General features: G+C 42.3%; 2 protein-coding genes across 4 annotated transcripts in view; one reads left to right on the forward strand and one right to left on the reverse strand.

Annotated features, from left to right (window-relative positions):
• Window positions 1-19,160, reverse strand: part of LOC139276301 (leucine-rich repeat-containing protein 63) — a 357,062-nt gene that overhangs the window by 172,292 nt on the left and 165,610 nt on the right. Inside the window, exon 1 of one of the 2 annotated variants that reach the window (XM_070894091.1) lies at window positions 2,083-2,098. The exons of the other annotated variant lie outside the window; for it this stretch is intronic. The gene's annotated coding sequence lies outside the window, so the exon portion shown is untranslated. Of the gene's footprint in view, window positions 1-2,082; window positions 2,099-19,160 lie in introns of those variants that run through there. 2 annotated transcript variants of the gene reach the window in all.
• The window catches only part of lcp1 (lymphocyte cytosolic protein 1 (L-plastin)), a 78,539-nt gene continuing 61,485 nt past the window's right edge, over window positions 2,107-19,160 (forward strand). Inside the window, exon 1 of one of the 2 annotated variants that reach the window (XM_070894084.1) lies at window positions 2,107-2,215. The gene's annotated coding sequence lies outside the window, so the exon portion shown is untranslated. The remainder of the gene's footprint in view (window positions 2,216-19,160) is intronic. The other variant, XM_070894085.1, reaches the window with a different exon arrangement.

A 19,160-nucleotide genomic window follows, 5' to 3' on the forward strand; every position in this document is an offset into this window, starting at 1 on the left:
CTTGCACCTTCACCCATCCCTCTCTATCTACATTATCACATCCCCATCTCACTAGCCACCCCTCACACTCATCCTAGAGCAATCATATCAACTAACAACACACAAGGGTTGGCACTTCGGGGAAAGTTGCATGGTGGCAAGTTCATAGCGGGGTCCAGACCCGCTGGGAAGAAAAACACTTTCCCACCCGAGCCACCGCCGATCGCGCTTGCTGACCCTCTGGAAAATCTCAGCCAAAGTGACTGACCCTCTGCTCCTGATTTTCCATTTCATAATTCCATGATGCTATGGAGTATTTGTTAAGTCACGCACCTCAAAATAAATGCCATGTCATTGCACATGGGAGTCAAGACCAAATGTAGTCTTCAGGTGAGGCGGGGTTAGAGAGCGGGGATCAGAGTGTGCAGGTGTCATTCAGTCTCCATTTTAAAATCATATATTCTGACTTTATTTTTATATTTCCATTAGCTAATGGAAATGACCTGTTAAAAAATTGTCACACCTTTCTGCCAGTGGTCTCAATGTAGTATCTCCACTGGCAGCAGTGTGTAATTGCAGAGTGCCAACATTACATGGGCAGTTTCTGATATAAATGTAGACAAAGGAATTTAAAATGGGAAAAATTGACAAAAGACGGTGCACAGATATAAGATTTTTAATTATTAGGAGCCCAAAATTCAATGCGAATTTGATCAAAAAAAAAACAATTACTGCCCGCTTACCGCCCACAAACCTGCCAGTGGGAAATTCATCAGATATTTACCGCCAACGGTAGTCCATACTGCCCGCCCATCGGAGAAGGCCCAAAAACGCAAATGTAATCACTAAGATCCATTTACCGCCAGGCCTTTATACTGTCCTGAAAAGTAAGGTCTTAGCTGACCTTAGCCGATCTTAAGCAGACGGTAGTAGTGTGCCATAACACCAGCCCCCCGCACCCCCCTGCCCCCTAACATCAGCTTTGTCTGCCCACTGTATGGGACCCTCATGACTGTCACCCTTCATTGAGTTCTTTGTTGAAGAGGCCAGTAGGATATTTAAGAAAACCAATCAGCCAGCAATAACATTTTTCGATTACTTTTTCATAAGCTATATTTTGCTAAGACAATGTCCATTTTATTGGACAGCAGGTAGACTTTGATGCCTGTTCCTGGGTTGAGCTCAGCACCTTCCCTGGTTTCCTGGGCTATGCTCCATTCCTCCACTGACTCCTGGGTTGAGACTCTGCTCCTGATTTCCTGCGATTCACTCTGCTCCTCTCCTGGATCGACCAGCGCTCCTTCAATGCTTTCCGAGCTGGGCTTAGCTTTCTCTGCTAGCTGCTGGACTGTTTCCTCCTTGTATCAGCCTACATATGTCCCCCCAAAAAATCGCGCATGCACAGAACTCGGCATCTGATCTTTGCCTAGTCTAATGGCCTGTACCGCCCGCTAACGCCCGCTACACCTCGTTCCCGCTGCTGCCTGCTATATTACCATCTCAGCGGCAGCGGGCTGTAAAAAATGAAAGGACGTCTGAATACCGCCGAGAAACGGGCGGCAGTGGGACATCATCAATTTCGGGCCCTAGAAGTTTAACTGCAAAGGATCTCGTAATGAATGTGAGCTTTTTATCAATTGGCTTGCATTCTTCTGTTTCATTATAATTAAAAAATGAAGTCAATTTTGATTGCAGACAATGGTTGTCGGACTTAATCAGTAAAGTGTGAATCATGCATGTGTTAAAGCAGTGTGCACAGAATGTGGAACTGACGGGTTAAACTTTCTTCTAAACTATTGGGGCTGTTACCTATTTGATTTTGGTGATGTGATATTTCCTAATCACAAGGGCGGAGTTTTTTTTCCATTTTAAATAAATGAAATGAAAGATTTTACTCAAGATTATTTGATATAGAATGTTGCGGAAGTGGTTAGAATCTACGAGAGTACATATGGCATGAAGCCTTTTTGGAGAGTGATTAAGCAGGTGGAAATATGTGAAGACTGAAATCAGGTGGTAAGTTGGTTAATGCTATAACAGTTTCTACTGTTGGATTGCCTTATAAAGACAAATTTTGTGCTCTTGTGATCTCATGTCACTTACCGCCACTGAAGTCACTTCCTTCCTTAATGCAACTGTTTGACATACTCTGCTTATGTTCTCTTCTTCCAGCAGAAAGTGAGGACTCCTGTAAGACAATCACAGAGTAAGAAAAAAATCACTCTGCTTCACTCAGGTAATGATGGGAGTTGGGCTTGTGCATTTTGCTGTAAGAAATTCTTCTTCCGATGCAAAGGGACCAAAGTAGAGCTTTGGTGTGTTGTGCTGGAATTAACTGTCGACGTGAGTTGAACACAGTCAGTGCCATAAGCATGTGATTATTGCTTTAATCAAAGGCGCAGGAAGCCTGTGGTTGGGCTGTGTACCAGGCAGACATATTGATAGTCAGGCTGGGAGTATATAATTGCCCCAGCTTCAACTGTCACTTTGAAATTTTTAAAAGGGAATCATTGAGCATTACAGAATGCCAGATTTGCTGATTAGTTTGCTCTTTCTGCAGTGTGCATTTGGCATGGTCAGGGTAAATGACGCATCTTGCTAATATTCGTCAAGGTCCCTCGGGATGATATAAGGTCACAGAATATAACGTGCTATTAGTATAGAGCCGGTTTCTATTAATGCACCTTCTTCTTTCTACCTTGGGTCTTACTAGATTTTAAAATGTTTCTTTCTGATTTAAAATAGTATTTCTATTTTAAAGGCATTATCTTGTGTTTGTTTTAGAGCCAGGGTGCTTAATGCATCAGGGTTTGATTGAACCTACTTTAACATATTGCTAGAATTATCAATGGAAATCAAAAATGTTATACAGAACCTCCAAGTGATTCAATTGAAGAATGTGATGCCCAGTTTATATTTGTGATTTAAAAAAAATATATAATTTAAATTCATATTTGGAAGGTTGCATATACTTACAACATTTTTAATTTGTTCTAAAGTCTGTAAAATACGGCATAATTATGCTACAAAGCCATGATTACAATGCAATAAACGCTTGTAATTTATTTTTGGACTTGTGTCAGTCGATAAACCAAGGATGGAGCTTTTGAATTTAATGGATCAATCTTCCTTCAAATTTTGAAGATTTACTTAGAATCTCAGTTTGACGCAGCTTGTATTTTTTTAAAACGTTATTTATTTTTAATCCAATTAATAACTCGGTTACAAGCAGTGAAGTCACAGAATCTGCTCATTGGGCAGGCAAGTCAAACTAGGTACTTTATTAAATGCCCACATATAACATTTGTTAGAGTGACATAGTGCAACATTAGCGAGAACTGATCGAACAAGCAGAAGTCATGCTCTGCTGAGGGAAATTGAGAAACCGAATATTAAGGAACTAAAAGTTACATGTTGCAAAAGCATGGAACGCTACGCATTTGTAGCCAGTTTCTGAGAAAAGCCTTGCAGAAACGTTACTGGGGAACGAGAAATTTATCTTCCCGTTTTGATCACCCCCTTTGTATTGAGAAATGTATAGAAAGTGAGTCTTTGGCTCAGATGTGTAGCTGCTGATTCACATAATTATAAATGGTGCTGTTAACAATGAGCTGTTTAGATAGGAAATAGTGAAATAATAAATAAATATAAAATACAGAGCAGCTGTTGAAAACATAAGTTGCTTTAAGTAGCAATATAGATCAAATAATGAGTATAGAGAGCATTTTGAGATCGATTTTCTCGTTTTATGTCCGAAATCTCCTGAAGTGAATTGGTTTTTATTCATGTGTCTGCCACGCAGCTGAGGGGACAGGCTGGGGATTTATTCCTAGGCTTCTGCTTATAATGCCTTATGAGCACTAGTGGGGGAGGCGTCTTTTGGGTGGTTACAGATCACTGGTCCTCTGATTTTCCCCAGCTCCTACTTGGCATCTCCTCACAGTGGCATCACTGAGATCAGAAAGTAGCCATATTGGTATAAACCCACGTCCTATATCTCTCGGTGGTACAATGCTCCAACAGGCTGTGTCACTGTTGCTGTTTTTACAACTACTGCTTGTGTTTCTATCGTGCTGCTTGTATTGGACAACACCTCAAAGTGCTTTCAATTGAGGAAGACAGAACCGTGGATTACTGAGCAGGAGGGGAAATGGGAGAATTGGACCGGGTTAGGTGCTGGATTAACGACATTGTCATGAGTAGGATTTTGAGAGGGTTTTTTTGGAAAGAAAGGGAAATAGAAAAGTGGAGGAAGCTGATGTTAGGAGCAAGGTGGCTCCTAACATCAGCTTGAGTGTGTACAAACAGAAGCCCAGGATTACAGGAGCAGAAGCTGCATTATGGGGATGTATGACAGGAGGAGATCACTGAGATAGGATGGGGTGTGGCTATGAAGGAGTTTGAAAGTGAGGACAATAACTTTGAAGTCACCTGCTAAGTCAAGGGGAACAGTGGAGCTTGGAGACAACAGATGTGATGGGAGTGCTGAACTTGGTGTGGTCTCAGTGTTGTGGATGGGGTGGAAGCCAGATTGAAGGGCCGGAACAAAGGGAGGTGGGAGCTTAGATGTGAAACCAAGATCCATTTTAGTAGTTATGAAAGAAGGAGAAGGCTTAGATAGATGGTATTTGGAGAAACTAATTGGTTGAATGTGAGTTGTGAAGATAAAGATGGCCTTGAAGGAGGTGGAGACATTACTGGAGAATAGAGACAGATTAATAATGTCAGCAGGCATGGGGAAATGAAATTGATTTGTATAGAACTGTGAATAATAGAGAATTGGTTTTTATTCATGTATCTGCCACGCAGCTGAGGGGACAGGCTGGGGATTTATTCCTAAGCCTCTGCTTATAATGCCCTATGAGCAGCCAGTGGGGGAGGCGTCTTTTGAGTGGTTACAGATGACTGATCCTCTAATAGTCCCCAACTCCTGCTTGGCATCTCCCCACAGTGGCCAATTCATGAATGTGTAAAGGGCTGAGGGGAAGAAACAGGGTAGACGTGGGAGAAATGTCAGAGAATGGGATGGGTGAAGGCTCAGTTGGGTAGATAACTAGGAGTTGAAGGGGAAGTTGAGAGACAGTCAGATGAAGTAGTGGCAGATATACGGGAGCATTATTTTGGACATGAAGTCCATGAGTCCCTTGCATTTAGTGTTTGAAGTGAGGATGGAGATGGATGGAGGTCTCAGCCGGGGATTTGTGACGAAGAAGAGTTTGGAGTTGCACCTGCTCTCCAGAATGACCTTGGTAGTAGTAAGCTGTTTTAACCAAGATGAAAAAGGGACAGTACCATCAAGGTGGTCCAGCCAACCCGATAATTGGCATTAGTTGATAACCAAGGGATTCAAGCATACAGCCGACAAACCTGAGGTTGGAGAAGTAGCTTTTAGAGCATTTTGAACACAAAGCTAACCACTGACTCACTTCGCCCCTCTCCCTAGCATCAATCTGACGGTGAACAAGACTGTTCGCAACCTAGGTGTCATATTTGACCCTGAAATTAATTTCCAGCCACATCCGCGGCATAACTAAAACCGCCTTTTTCCACCTCCGTAACATTGCCTGCCACCACCCCTGCCTCAGCTCTTCTGCTGCTGAAACCCTCATTCAAGCCTTTGTTACCTCTAGACTTGACTACTCCAACTCATTCCTGGCCAGCCTCCCACATTCCACACTACGTAAACATGAGGTCATCCAAAACTCAGCAGCCTGTGTACTAACCCGCACCAAGTCAAGATCACCCATCAACCCTGTGCTTTCTGACCTACATTGGTTCCAAGTTAAACAACGCCTCGATTTCAAAATTCTCAACCTTGTTTACAAATCACTCCATGAACTTTCCCCTCCCTAGCTCTGTAATCTTTTTCAGCCTCACAATCCCACAAGATGTCTGCGCTCCTCAAATTCTGGCCTCTTGAACATCCCTCATTATAACTGCTCAACCATCGATGGCCGTGCCGTCAGCTGCCTGGGCCCTAAGCTCTGGAACTCCCTCCCTAAACCTCTCTGCCTCTCTACCTCTCTTTCCTCTTTTAAGATGCTCGTTAAAACCTACCTCTTTAAACAAGCTTTTGGTCTGCCTTAATTTCTTCTGTGGCTCGGAGTCAAATTTATCTTTGTCTGTAACACTGTTGTGAAGCGCCTTGGGATGTTTTACTACGTTAAAGGCACTATATAAATAAAAGGTATTATTACTGGTGACTATAATTTATTTTCCTGGAAAACTTAGTTCCATATTGATAAATGTGTTAATTTGCTCTTGTAAATGCTCACACAAAAATAATTAATTTTTAACTTTAGACTGGCAAAGTTGCTTTCTTTAATCTTTAAAGTGTCAGCCATGGCTCAGCGGGTAGCACTCTCGCCTCTGAGTTAGTAGGTTGTGAGTTCATGTCCCACTCCAGAGATTTGAGCACAAAATTCTAGGCTGCTGGCACTGTCGGAGGTGCTGTCTTTTGGATGAGATGTTAAACCGAGGTCCCTTCTGCTCTCTCAAGTGGATGTAAAAGATCCCATGGCACTATTTCGAAGAAGAACAGGGGAGTTATCCCAGTGTCCTGGCCAATATTTATCCCTCAATCAACATAACAAAAACAGATTATCTGGTCATTATCATATTGTGTTTGTGGGAGCTTGCCATGCGTAAATTAGCTGCCGCATTTTGTACATTACAACAGTGACCACACTCCAAAAGTACTTCATTGTCTCTAAAGCGTTTTGAGATGTCTGGTGGTCATGAAAGGGGCTATATAAATTCAAGTCTTTCTAATTTGGCACAGCAAATTCCAGTTCCTGTTTGTCACTATTAAAAGCTCCAAACTGTTTCCAAATTAGCTCCAGCTCAGTGAAACCCACCCGGAAGAGATGACCTGAGGTTTCTAGAGCCTGGTCAGTGCAGACAATTACCCACTGGCTAACTCTCAGTGTCCCAATGAGCAGGCTACAACTGCCCTCAGCACGACATCTCTCCTGAAACTGGCTCGCTTTCCCCGAAATTCTATTGGTTGAACTTAAATTAAAAATTGGGGAAAATATTTTATGAAAGCCTTATGTGCCGACACTCTTAAGTGCATGTGCAGATTTTTTTTTAAATCACATTAGTTTAAATTTAGCACTTGCAGAGCAGAATCAGTGATTCGGATAAGTTGTGGGGAGAACTACTACAAAAGAAATTAGGACGGTTCTGAGATGAGGAGCAGCAGAAGCAGTGATCTCCAGGTTTCCTTTTCCTACCTTAGTTTGTGAACCAGTTCATAGCACACATGATCCGGCAGTGGGTGAGAGAGGAGCTGAGCTGACAATACATTTCGGGGCATTAAGTTGCAAAATATATCAGATTTTATCATTAAGAATGTCTTATTGCTATTCTTTATTTATTCACGCTATTGCTAATTATTAGAAGATTGTCAACGGTTATGTAGCAAAATTCAAGTGTAAAAAGTTGAAACACAAAAGCCTCTCGTGTTTAATAATGCATCTATACAAGACTGGTGTATTTGCTTTACACAGAGGTTAGACCAACATAATGCCGTGGAGAAGAAACTATAGCTACACTGAGCGACTTAAGATACTGAGACTATTTCCACTGGAGCAACACAAGCTAATTCAGCACTTAATAGAGGGTTTTAAAATGATGAAGGATTTTGACAGGATGAAAAGGGAAAGACTATTTCCTCTAGTTGAGGAGTCAGTGATGACGAGTCCTTAATTTACAACTGTTACTAATAGTGAGAAGAGAGGTTAAGATCAATCCCTTTACACAGAGGGTTGTTGCAGCATACCTTGCTTTGCCACATGAAGTCATTGAGGCAGAGATTCTTTTAAGGAAAACGTAGGTAAACATTTTGAAGCCAAGGAAGATGCAGAGCTACGGGGAGGGAGCGAGGCAGTGGAATTAGTTTTAGTTTGCTCTAGCAAAGACACGACAGGCAAATGGCCTCCTTCTCTGCTATAAACTTCTATGGCTTTATGGATCAGTAGCTATACTTCGTATCCTATCGACAAAGGAAACTGGTTCTTATTCGACAAAATACTTTGTGTTAAATATTGAACTTTCATTATTTGAGTTTAGCACAGATTCAGTTAATACAATCTGACCCATGTTGTTAAACCGAATTTAGATTATTTAACCCAGCTTGTTTATATCTGGTTTGCTTTCAGATACAGTATAGGCTTGGAAACGTTGACTTGCCTATAGCCTGCACAATTTTACTTCACAAAAGTGAGACCCATGTTGCAGTCTGTGCTTTATTCCAGGTTTCAAGAATTTGATTGGTGTGATAAGAGCCGGACCATCTTGTTATCTTGTTCTCTAAGGTTCATTCTGTGATATTCATTATATTGCAAGATACTACACAAAATGGAACCTGCTGTATTAATCATTTCCTGTTTCTGGTTTGGTTTGAGCGCTGTATTGAGTGCACATGTTTGTTACGTGTCAATTGAGATTTCAACCATTAAATTATTTACTGCTTGAGTTAAGTCGAATTTTAGACCTGTTTACGGATTGCAGTGTATCTCAATGAATGCATTTCAACAACAAAAATACACCGGAAAGAAAATGCCTGACGTTAGACATAACAAAACACCTTCTCATTAATATGCAACAGTGGGGCTGATTTCCAACTCGGGACTTCCCATTTTTTAAGCATACATGGGGTAGTAGTGGGACAAAAATTAAAATAATTTATTTTGAAGGTCAGCCTAAAAATCAGGACAATTTAGGCAGCCAGTGTTCCCGCTGAAACAGGCAGGGACCCCATTAAAATATTCAATTCGAAAAACGTATTTATATAGCGCTTTGCACGTCCTCAAAATGTCTTAAGGTGCTTTACAGCCAATTATTTACTTTTGAAGTGAAGTCACTATTGTAATGTAGGAATTAAGGGTCAACTGGCATTGTTAGCGACTTCTACTGCAATTTTGTCTTCTAGATTTCTTTTGGGGAATTTTGAGCCTTAAGGTCATTTCCTTGTCGCTGTGAATGCATAGAAAGTTTCCCTGCCACTTAAATCTGCTGCTCTGTTAACCATTTCCTGCCCTCCCCGCTCCCCCCCCCTTTAAGGTGCTGCTACAAGTCCATCATCAGCGACTGCTCCGTTGTGGATTTCCCGCTTTCTCAGCTTATGCGTTCTATTTAAATGAGGCCCGCCGATGCCAACCAATCAGGCGTCCCCGCTGTCGGCAAACAATCGCTGTTCCTCCTACGTCATCAGACGTACCACATGTTGGATATGTGCACAATAGAGAAATCGTGTTGTAATTAATTGACCTAGTTAAGAGTTTAAAGATCTGAACCATGTATGGCAGTTTTATTAGAGTGCTGTTGTTAATGTACATTCTTTAGTGATAAGTTTGAGAAATTTGCAATGATGTTTGTACATTTTGATAATGTTCAATTTTGGTAGCGCTCTCACATCTGAGTCAGAAGGTTGTGGGTTCAAGTCCCACGCCAGAGAGTTGAGCATATAATCCAGGCGGACACTCCAGTGCAGTACTGAGGGAGTGCTGCACTGTCGGAGGTGGTGTCTTTCAGATGAGACATTAAACAGAGGCCCTGTTTATCTTCAGGTGAGCATAAAAGTTCCTATGCCACTATTTCAAAGAAGAGAAGGGGCCAATATTTATCCGGAGCCGATACTTATCCCTCAACCAACATCACTAAATAAATGATAATTGGGTCATTATCACATTGCTGTTTGTGGGAGCTTGCTGAGTGCAAGTTGGCCGCTGCATTTCCTGCATTACAACAGTGACTAAACTTCAAAAAGTACTACTCTGGCTATAAAGTGCTTTGGGACATCCTGAGGTCATGAAAGGCACTATATGAATACAAGTTCTTTATTGGTTCCTTATTTTTACTCAGAAACCTCTTTTTTGCTTTAAAAAAAATTTGAATTATTCAGTGGTTCAAATTGTGCAATTTTAATTAAATGGCACGAGGGGCTTGTGGTTTTTACACAATTTTAACTTGATTTAAGAAGTAATTTAAATTAAACTACTTCAAATGGACAGGATTGGACTGTATAACCTACATTGAACCACGATCCATGCAATCAAACTACTGTTTATTCAGCAAGTATTGCAGAGCTGTAAGCATTTTTTTCTGTTTGTCATTGTACTCGTGCACCCCTTTAAAAATGGATTTTGTTTCCTTTTACAGACGAATAGATACTTTTGAATTTATAGAGGTGTGCTGCAAATCCAATCCATTTGGATCCATATGTTGTGCAGTGCAGTCTTTAATAATTCACATTAGAGTTCGACAGTGAACAGCTAGAATGAATAACTGTTGACATCAATCTTACACTGGAACAGAGCGCAGAGAAAGAGTTGTCAATTTAATCTTGCAATAGGACTCATAGCTGCTCAGGATTGCAACAAAATGTGAAGGAGATATTGATTATGAATTGTTTCAGGGAAAAACTTGGCATAAATCTAATTTATAGGTTTTGATATGAAATTGGAGTGCTTTATAATCCATTGGGTGTTCAAACCTGTCATTGAAAATAAAGATGGATCTTCTCAAACCCTCACATATTTTAGGTTTAAGAATTATTTTATTTGCCATCTAACTCAAACCCCGTTCTCTGACCACTTCTGGTATCCAGCCCTTTACATTATTTTGAGCAGTGCGATCTGGGGTGCATATTCACAAAATACCTATAATTTTAAATCTGAGATTGATAGATTTTTGTAAACCAGTAGTATTAAGGGATATGGGCCAAAGGCAGGTATATGGATCAGTCATGATATCATTGAATGGCGGAACAGACTCGAGGGGCTGAATGGCCTACTCCTGTTCCTATGTTCCTTCCACAGACTCTGTGTGTGTGTTTCGGGGGGGGGGGGGGGTGGCAGGTGGAGGGAAATCTCAAAGGATAAATAAAAGGAGATTTAAAAAAGGAGACCGAGACAATTTCTTGAATCTGTAAGTGAAAGTAATACACATGAAATTAGTAACAAAGTGCAATTCAATGGGTTCCACTGAGGCAACATTGTTATTGCAGATAAGGCCATCTCTGACCATTTCTTTGTATTGCTCTCCTCCCACATTCCCCTTCCACCACCACCCTCCCAACCCTACCTCCTTCTGTGTCCACCCCTGGAAAAAACTCTCCAACTCTCTTACAACTGCACTTATTAACTCCCAACTGTCCAGCTTTTGGCCCTCCATTCACCACGACAGCTACCGATCTGCTCAACCACACCCTCACCACCACCTTTGATGCACAAATCCCTGTTAAAACAATTGTTCTCTCTCACCCTGGCCATTCCCGCCGGTACAGCCCTGATCTTCGCTCCCTTAAGTCCAAGGGACGTAGACTTGAACAGATATGGCGGACAACTGGTTTAGCCATTCACGCCAGATCGAGCTGGACCACATAAAGCACATCATGAAGAATCATTCTGTAATATAAAGATGAACCCCAGCTTCTATTCTACATTTCTAACTGTCTTTTTAAACCCCTCTCCCCAGTCTCCACCCTCACCTCCGACAATAAGTGTGAGGTGCTCATGGATTTCTTTGTCTCTAAGATTGAAACCATCTGTTCGGCTGCCTCTACCCTTCCTTCCCCTAGCCCACCGGGCCAAACTTTCACCAAGAAAGCCCCCTGCCCTAGTCCTGACCTCACATCTTTCTCCAGTTTCTCTCCGATCTCCCCTCATGACCTTTCCAAGCTCATCCTGTCCATGAGACCCACTTCCTGCTCCTTGACCCTATTCCCATCAAACTGCTGACCGCCCAACTTCCTTTTCTGGCTCCCATGTTAGCTGACATTGTTAACGGTTCTCTCTCCTCAGGTACTGTCCCCCTCTCCCTCAAATCTGCTGTCACCACTCCTCTCCTTAAAAAACCAACCCTTGACCCCTCCGTCCTTGCAAACTACCACCCCATGTCCAACCTCCCTTTCCTCTCCAAAGTCCTTGAACATGTTGTCGCCTCCCAAATCTGTGCCCATCTTTCCCGCAATTCCATGTTTGAATCCCCCCCCCCAATCCGGTTTCCGTGCCTGCCACAGTGCATCAAAGTCACAAATGACATCCTTTGTGACTGTGACAAAGGCAAACTATCCCTCCTCATCCTTCTTGACTTGTCTGCAGTCATTGACACGGTTGACCACTCCATCCTTCTCCAACACCTCTCCACCGTCATCCAGCTGGGTGGGACTGCACTCGCCTCGTTCCATTCTTATCTATCTAACCGTAGCCAGAGAATCACCTGCAACGGCTTCTTTTCCCGCCCCCACATCCTTACCTCTGGTGTCCCCCCAAGGATCTATCCTTGGCCACCTCCTATTTCTCATCTACATGTTGCCCCTTGGTAACATAATCTGGAAACACAGCGTCAGTTTCCACATGTACGCTGATGACACCCAGCTCTACCTCACTACCACTTCTCTCGACCCCTCCACGGTTTCTAAATTGTCAGACTGTTTGTCCGACATACAGTTCTGGATGAGCAGAAATTTTCTCCAATTAAGTATTGGAAATCCAGTTTCCGTGCCTGCCACAGTACCGAAATGGCTCTTATCAAAGTCACAAATGACATCCTTTGTGACTGTGACAAAGGCAAACTATCCCTCCTCATCCTTCTTGACTTGTCTGCAGCCATTGACACGGTTGACCACTCTATCCTTCTTCAACGCCTCTCCACCGTCATCCAGCTGGGTGGGACTGCACTCGCCTGGTTCCATTCTTATCTATCTAACCGTAACCAGAGAATCACCTGCAACGGCTTCTTTTCCCGCCCCCGCATCGTTACCTCTGGTGTCCCTGCTACAAACTCCATTCCCCAGCTACTGACTCCATTCTTCTCCCCAACTCCTGTCTGAGGCTAAACCAGACTGTTCGCAACCTTGGTGTTATATTTGACCCTGAAATGAGCTTTCGACCACATATCCGCAGCATAACTAAGACCGCCTATTTCCACCTTCGTAACATCGCCCGTCTTCACCCTTGCCTCAGCTCATCTGGTGCTGAAGCCCTCATCCATGCCTTTGTTACCTCTAGACTTCACTATCCCAACGCAATCTTGGCTGGCTTCCCACATTCTACCTACATAAACGAGAGGTGATCCAAAACACGGCTGCCTGTGTCCTAACTCGCAGCAAGTCCTGCTCACCCATCACCCCTGTGCTCGCTGACCTACATTGGCTTCCGACTAAGCAACACCTCAATTTCAAAATTGTCATCCTTATTTTTAAATCCCTTCATGGCCTCGCCCCTCCCTATCTCTGCAATCTCCTCCAGCCCCACAACCCACAGAGATGTCTGCGTTCCTCTAATTCTGCCCTCCTGAGCATCCCTGATTATAAATCGCTCAACCATTGGTGGTCGTGCCTTCTGTTGCCTCGGTCCCAAACTCTGGAACTCCCTGCCTAAACCTCTCTGCCTCTCTATCCTCCTTCAAGATGCTCCTTAAAACATACCTCTTTGACCAAATTTTTAGTCACCTGCGCTAAATTCTACTTATCTGGCCCGGTGTCAAATTTTTATCACATAACTCTCCTGTGAAGCATCTTGGGATGTTTCACTACGTTAAAGGTGCTATATAAATACAAGTTGTTGTTGCAGGCAGTCAGCTCAGAAAATGCAAATTATACTGCCTCATCGCATTCAGCCCATGTTCATGGGTTATAAAAAGAAAAGTTTGCATTTATATAGCACCTTTCATGACGTTCAGATGTCATTTTTTTAAAAAGCAAAGGGGCTTTTGTAACAGGTTTTTGATCACATTTGTAGATCACACCCCAAATATATTTGTCACCAGATAGGGGGAAAGTACCCAACCTATTGGTCTGGAAACTGAACCATTTCAACTCTGAGTCACCGACCACAGTTTGGAAATGAAGCTCAGAGCCCCGCACATGACAAGGCAATGATGGGCTAAGTCCCAACAATACTTTCAGTGAGAGTTCTTGAAACGTTTTCAAAAATACTATTTTTCACGTGAGGCTTCGGTTTGAACATTGCGGAAAAAATGTTCTTGGAAAAGCCTGGCAGATTCATATTGAAAATTGACTTTGCGATTGATAAATTTTATTGTCTCACCACCCTCCATCCTGGAAGCAAGACAATCTCTCCTCTCTCTCTTTCTTTGATCAACCAGAGGAATAATACTATCTGCCATTTGTCGGTCGACCATTGCTGCTAAAACCGCATCGGAAACATAAGCAGAAGTTTTTTGGAAGTAAATAATTTAACCCATAGTTCTTTTTTCTCTCTATCCATTCAACTCGAAAGTTGGAGACATGGGTCCAGACCAAAGAAGAGAAACTGTAGTGAGGTCTCAGAAACCACTGGAGAAACTTCTCTGTTTTTAGGTATCTTTCACCACTAGATTGCACAGCATCATCTCATTTGGAGTACCATATCTGACTTATATGGGTGAAACAGTTTGATAGTTCAGTTTTCAGCTTCTGTTGCAGATCGTGAAAAATGCATCATTTTTTATTTTAGGTGCAAAGAGGAAGTCTGCTTTTGGAATTTTTCCCAAACTACGTAAACTCTCCAACACAAATTAAAATTGCATGCTAACCCACAGCCAAGCTTGCAACACTGTCCCTCTTTCTACAGAATAACTGTAATGTAGACTGCTTCCTTTGTGGTTTTTACTGAAATATACTGGACATTTCTCGCGGCATGTCGACACTGTGCATCAAGATCAGGTGAAATATTTAGGTGAAGTGGGGTTAGATAATTGCATCAGAGTGTGCAGATTTAATTCAATTCCCATTTTAAAGCCATGCATCCTATGTTTTTATATCTGTATTTCCATTCTAAATTCTTCTGTCCAGATTTATAATGGAAACTGTCCATGAAAACTTGTCACAATCTTGCCAGTAGTGCCACTACCATTGGGAGTGGAGGGTATAATTACAGCACGACAAGATTACATAGACAGTTTCCACTATAAATCTGAACATCATTTACATGGAAAAGGTTGGCAGGAAGAGCGGACAGATGCAGGGCTTTTAATAAATTATACATTGCGGTTCTCATTTTGGAGAAAATGTTCTAATATTTAGATTGATGGTGCTAAGGATCATCAGTACATTAATGTATTTTTTTTGGAGCTTTTGTTACATGATGCAAAATATGGATAATTCTTTCAATTAACATTTTTTAATATTGAAGTTATCGCACTCCAATATTGCATGATGAGGGAGGCCAGTTTCTCTACAGAATGCACATAATACAAGTACATGATGCATATTTTTACAGGTTGTGAATTCTGAATGTGTTTCAAGGGCCCTCACAATCTTCTGTCCGTTGTGGAGTTCGACTATAAATGTAGATGTTTAGGAAGTTAAAACAACCGCAAGCCATTTTCACGCAAATTTGCAACTCATGGAGTGAGATTCTTAATATAGAACATGAGATAGGAAACATTGTTTTTGTGACACACCTCTGCATTTGTATTTGAGTACATATGACCTATTTTTCTCCGAGTCTGAGTGTTTGCACGTAACCAAAAATGAGATGTTTCAAGACTGTTTGTTTGTGTGCTGTAAGTTCTATGCAAGTCAGTGCAAGAAGAACTTGTTTCTAAATTAGAGATCAGACCCACACTCGTAGCAGCTTTGAAACTGCACCTCGAAATGCTTTATGATTGGTGATGCTGTTTCCATTGATCTGAAATGTCCATTCCATTGCTCCTCATTCATTAAGCACCAAAAGATAAGCACTTGACAACTGGGTAGTAATTTTACTAAGATTGTGCCATTCCCTCAACTCAGATTACAGCTGATTTGGGACAAGCAGTTTCAGTTACATCTGAGTTCACTAAATGTGGGTTCCACTCTAATAAATTTCATTCACTTTGGTCCAAACATGGACAAAAGATTGAATTTCAGAGGTGCCTGCCATTGACATCAAGGCAGCATTTGACCGAGTGTGGCATCAAGGAGCCCGAGTAAAATTGAAGTCAATGGGAATCAGGGGGAAAAGTATCCACTGGCAGCAGTCATAGCTAACACAAAGGAAGATGGTAGGCCAATTGGGAGGCCAATCATCACAGCCCCAAATCATAGTTGCAGGAGTTCCTTAGGACAGTGTTCTAGGCCCAGCCATCTTCAGCTGCTTCATCAATGACCTTCCCTCCATCATAAGGTCAGCAGTGGGGATGTTCGCTTATGTTTGCACAGTGTTCAGTTCCATTCGCAACTCCTCAGATAATAAAACAGTCCATGCCCGAATGCAGCAAGACCTGGACGACATAGGCTTGGGCTGATAAGTGGCAAGTAACATTTGCGCCACAAGTGTCAGGCAATGACTATCTCCAACAAGCGAGAGTTTAACCACCTCCTCTTGACATTCAACAGCATTATAATCGCCGAATCCCTCACCATCAACATCCTGGGGGTCACCGGCAATTATCCCACCTCCTTTTTACCATCTACAAGGCATAAGTCAGGAGTGTGATGAAATACTCTCCACTTGCCTGGATGAGTGTTGCTCCAACAACACAAGAAGCTCGGCACCATCCAAAACAAAGCAGCCAACTTGATTGGCACCCCATCCATAAGAACATAAGAATTAGGAACAGGAGTAGGCCATCTAGCCCTTCGAGCCTACTCCGCCATTCAAAAAGATCATGGCTGATCTGGCCGTGGACTCAGCTCCACTTATCCGCCCACTCCCCATACCCCTTAATTCCCTTATTGGTTAAAAATGTATCTATCTGTGATTTGAATACATTCAATGAGCTAGCCTCAACTGCTTCCCTGGGCAGAGAATTCCACAGATTCACAACCCTCTGGGAGAAGAAATTCCTTCTCAACTCAGTTTTAAATTGGCTCCCCCGTATTTTGAGGCTGTACCCCCTAGTTCTAGTCTCCCCGACTAGTGGAAACAACCTCTCTGCCTCTATCTTGTCTATCCCTTTCATTATTTTAAATGTTTCTATAAGATCACCCCTCATCCTTCTGAACTCCAACGAGTAAAGACCCAGTCTACTCAATCTATCCTCATAAGGTAACCCCCTCATCTCCGGAATCAGCCTAGTGAATCATCTCTGTATCCCCTCCAAAGCTAGTATATCCTTCCTTAAGTAAGGTGACCAAAACTGCTCGCAGTACTCCAGGTGCGGCCTCACCAATACCCTGTACAGTTGCAGCAGGACCTTCCTGCTTTTGTACTCCATCCCTCTTGCAATGAAGGCCAACATTCCATTCACCTTCCTGATTACCTGCTGTACCTGCAAACTAACTTTTTGGGATTCATGCACAAGGACCCCCAGGTCCCTCTGCACCGCAGCATGTTGTAATTTCTCCCCATTCAAATAATATTCCCTTTTACTGTTTTTTTTTCCAAGGTGGATGACCTCACATTTTCCGACATTGTATTTCATCTGCCAAACCTTAGCCCATTCGCTTAACCTATCTAAATCTCTTTGCAGCCTCTCTGTGTCCTCTACACAACCCGCTTCCCCTCTAATCTTTGTGTCATCTGCAAATGTTGTTACACTACACTCTGTCCCCTCCTCCAGGTCATCTATGTATATTGTAAACAGTTGTGGCCTCAGCACCGATCCCTGTGGCACACCACTAACCACCGATTTCCAGCCTGAAAAGGACCCATTTATCCCAACTCTCTGCTTTCTGTTAGCCAGCCAATTCTCGATCCATGCTAATACATTTCCGCTGACTCCGCATACCTTTATCTTCTGCAGTAACCTTTTGTGTGGCACCTTATCGAATGCCTTTTGGAAATCTAAATACACCACATCCATCGGTACACCTCTATCCACCATGCTCGTTATATCTTCAAAGAAATCCAGTAAATTAGTTAAACATGATTTCCCCTTCATGAATCCATGTTGCGTCTGCTTGATTGCACGATTCCTATCTAGATGTCCCGCTATTTCTTCCTTAATGATAGCTTCAAGCATTTTCCCCACTACAGATGTTAAACTAACCGGCCTATAGTTACCTGCCTTTTGTCTGCCCCCTTTTTTAAACAGAGGCGTTACATTTGCTGCTTTCCAATCTACTGGTACCTCCCCAGAGTCCAGAGAATTTTGGTAGTTTATAACCAATGCATCTGCTATAACTTCTGCCATCTCTTTTAAAACCCTGGGATGCATTTCATCAGGACCAGGGGACTTGTCTACCTTGAGTCCCATTAGCTTCTCCAGCACTACCTCCCTAGTGATAGTGATTGTCTCAAGGTTCTCCCTTCCCACATTCCCGTGACCAGCAATTTTTGGCATGGTTTTTGTGTCTTCCACTGTGAAGACCGAAGCAAAATAATTGTTTAAGGTCTCAGCCATTTCCACATTTTCCATTACTAAATCCCCCTTCTCATCTTCTAAAGGACCAACATTTACTTTAGTCACTCTTTTCCTTTTTATATATCAATAAAAGCTTTTACTATCTGTTTTTATGTTTTGCGCAAGTTTACTTTCGTAATCTATCTTTCCTTTCTTTATTGCTTTCTTAGTCATACTTTGCTGTCGTTTAAAATTTTCCCAATCTTCTAGTTTCCCACTAACCTTGGCCACCTTATACGCATTGGTTTTTAATTTGATACTCTCCTTTATTTCCTTGGTTATCCACGGCTGGTTATCCCTTCTCTTACCGCCCTTCTTTTTCACTGGAATATATTTTTGTGGAGCACTATGAAAGAGCTCCTTAAAAGTCCTCCACTGTTCCTCAATTTTGCAACCATTTAGTCTATGTTCCTAGTCTACTTTAGCTAACTCTGCCCTCATCCCACTGTAGTCCCCTTTGTTTAAGCATAGTATGCTCGTTTGAGACACTACTTCCTCACCCTCAATCTGTATTGCAAATTCAACCATACTGTGATCACTCATTCCGAGAGGATCTTTTACTGGGAGATCGTTTATTATTCCTGTCTCATTACACAGGACTAGATCTAAGATAGCTTGCTCCCTTGTAGGTTCTGTAACATACTGTTCGAAGAAACAATCCCGTATGCATTCTATGAATTCCTCCTCCAGGCTATCCCGTGCGATTTGATTTGACCAATCGATATGTAGGTTAAAATCCCCCATGATTACTGCCATTCCTTTTTCACATGCCTCTATTATTCCCTTGATTATTGTCCGCCCCACTGTGAAGTTATTATTTGGGAGCCTATAAACTACGCCCAGCAGTGACTTTTTCCCCTTACTGTATCTAATCTCCACCCACAATGATTCAACGTAAGGTG

Source organism: Pristiophorus japonicus, chromosome 11, assembly GCF_044704955.1.
Source record: "Pristiophorus japonicus isolate sPriJap1 chromosome 11, sPriJap1.hap1, whole genome shotgun sequence".
Taxonomy (NCBI): Eukaryota; Metazoa; Chordata; class Chondrichthyes; family Pristiophoridae; genus Pristiophorus; species Pristiophorus japonicus.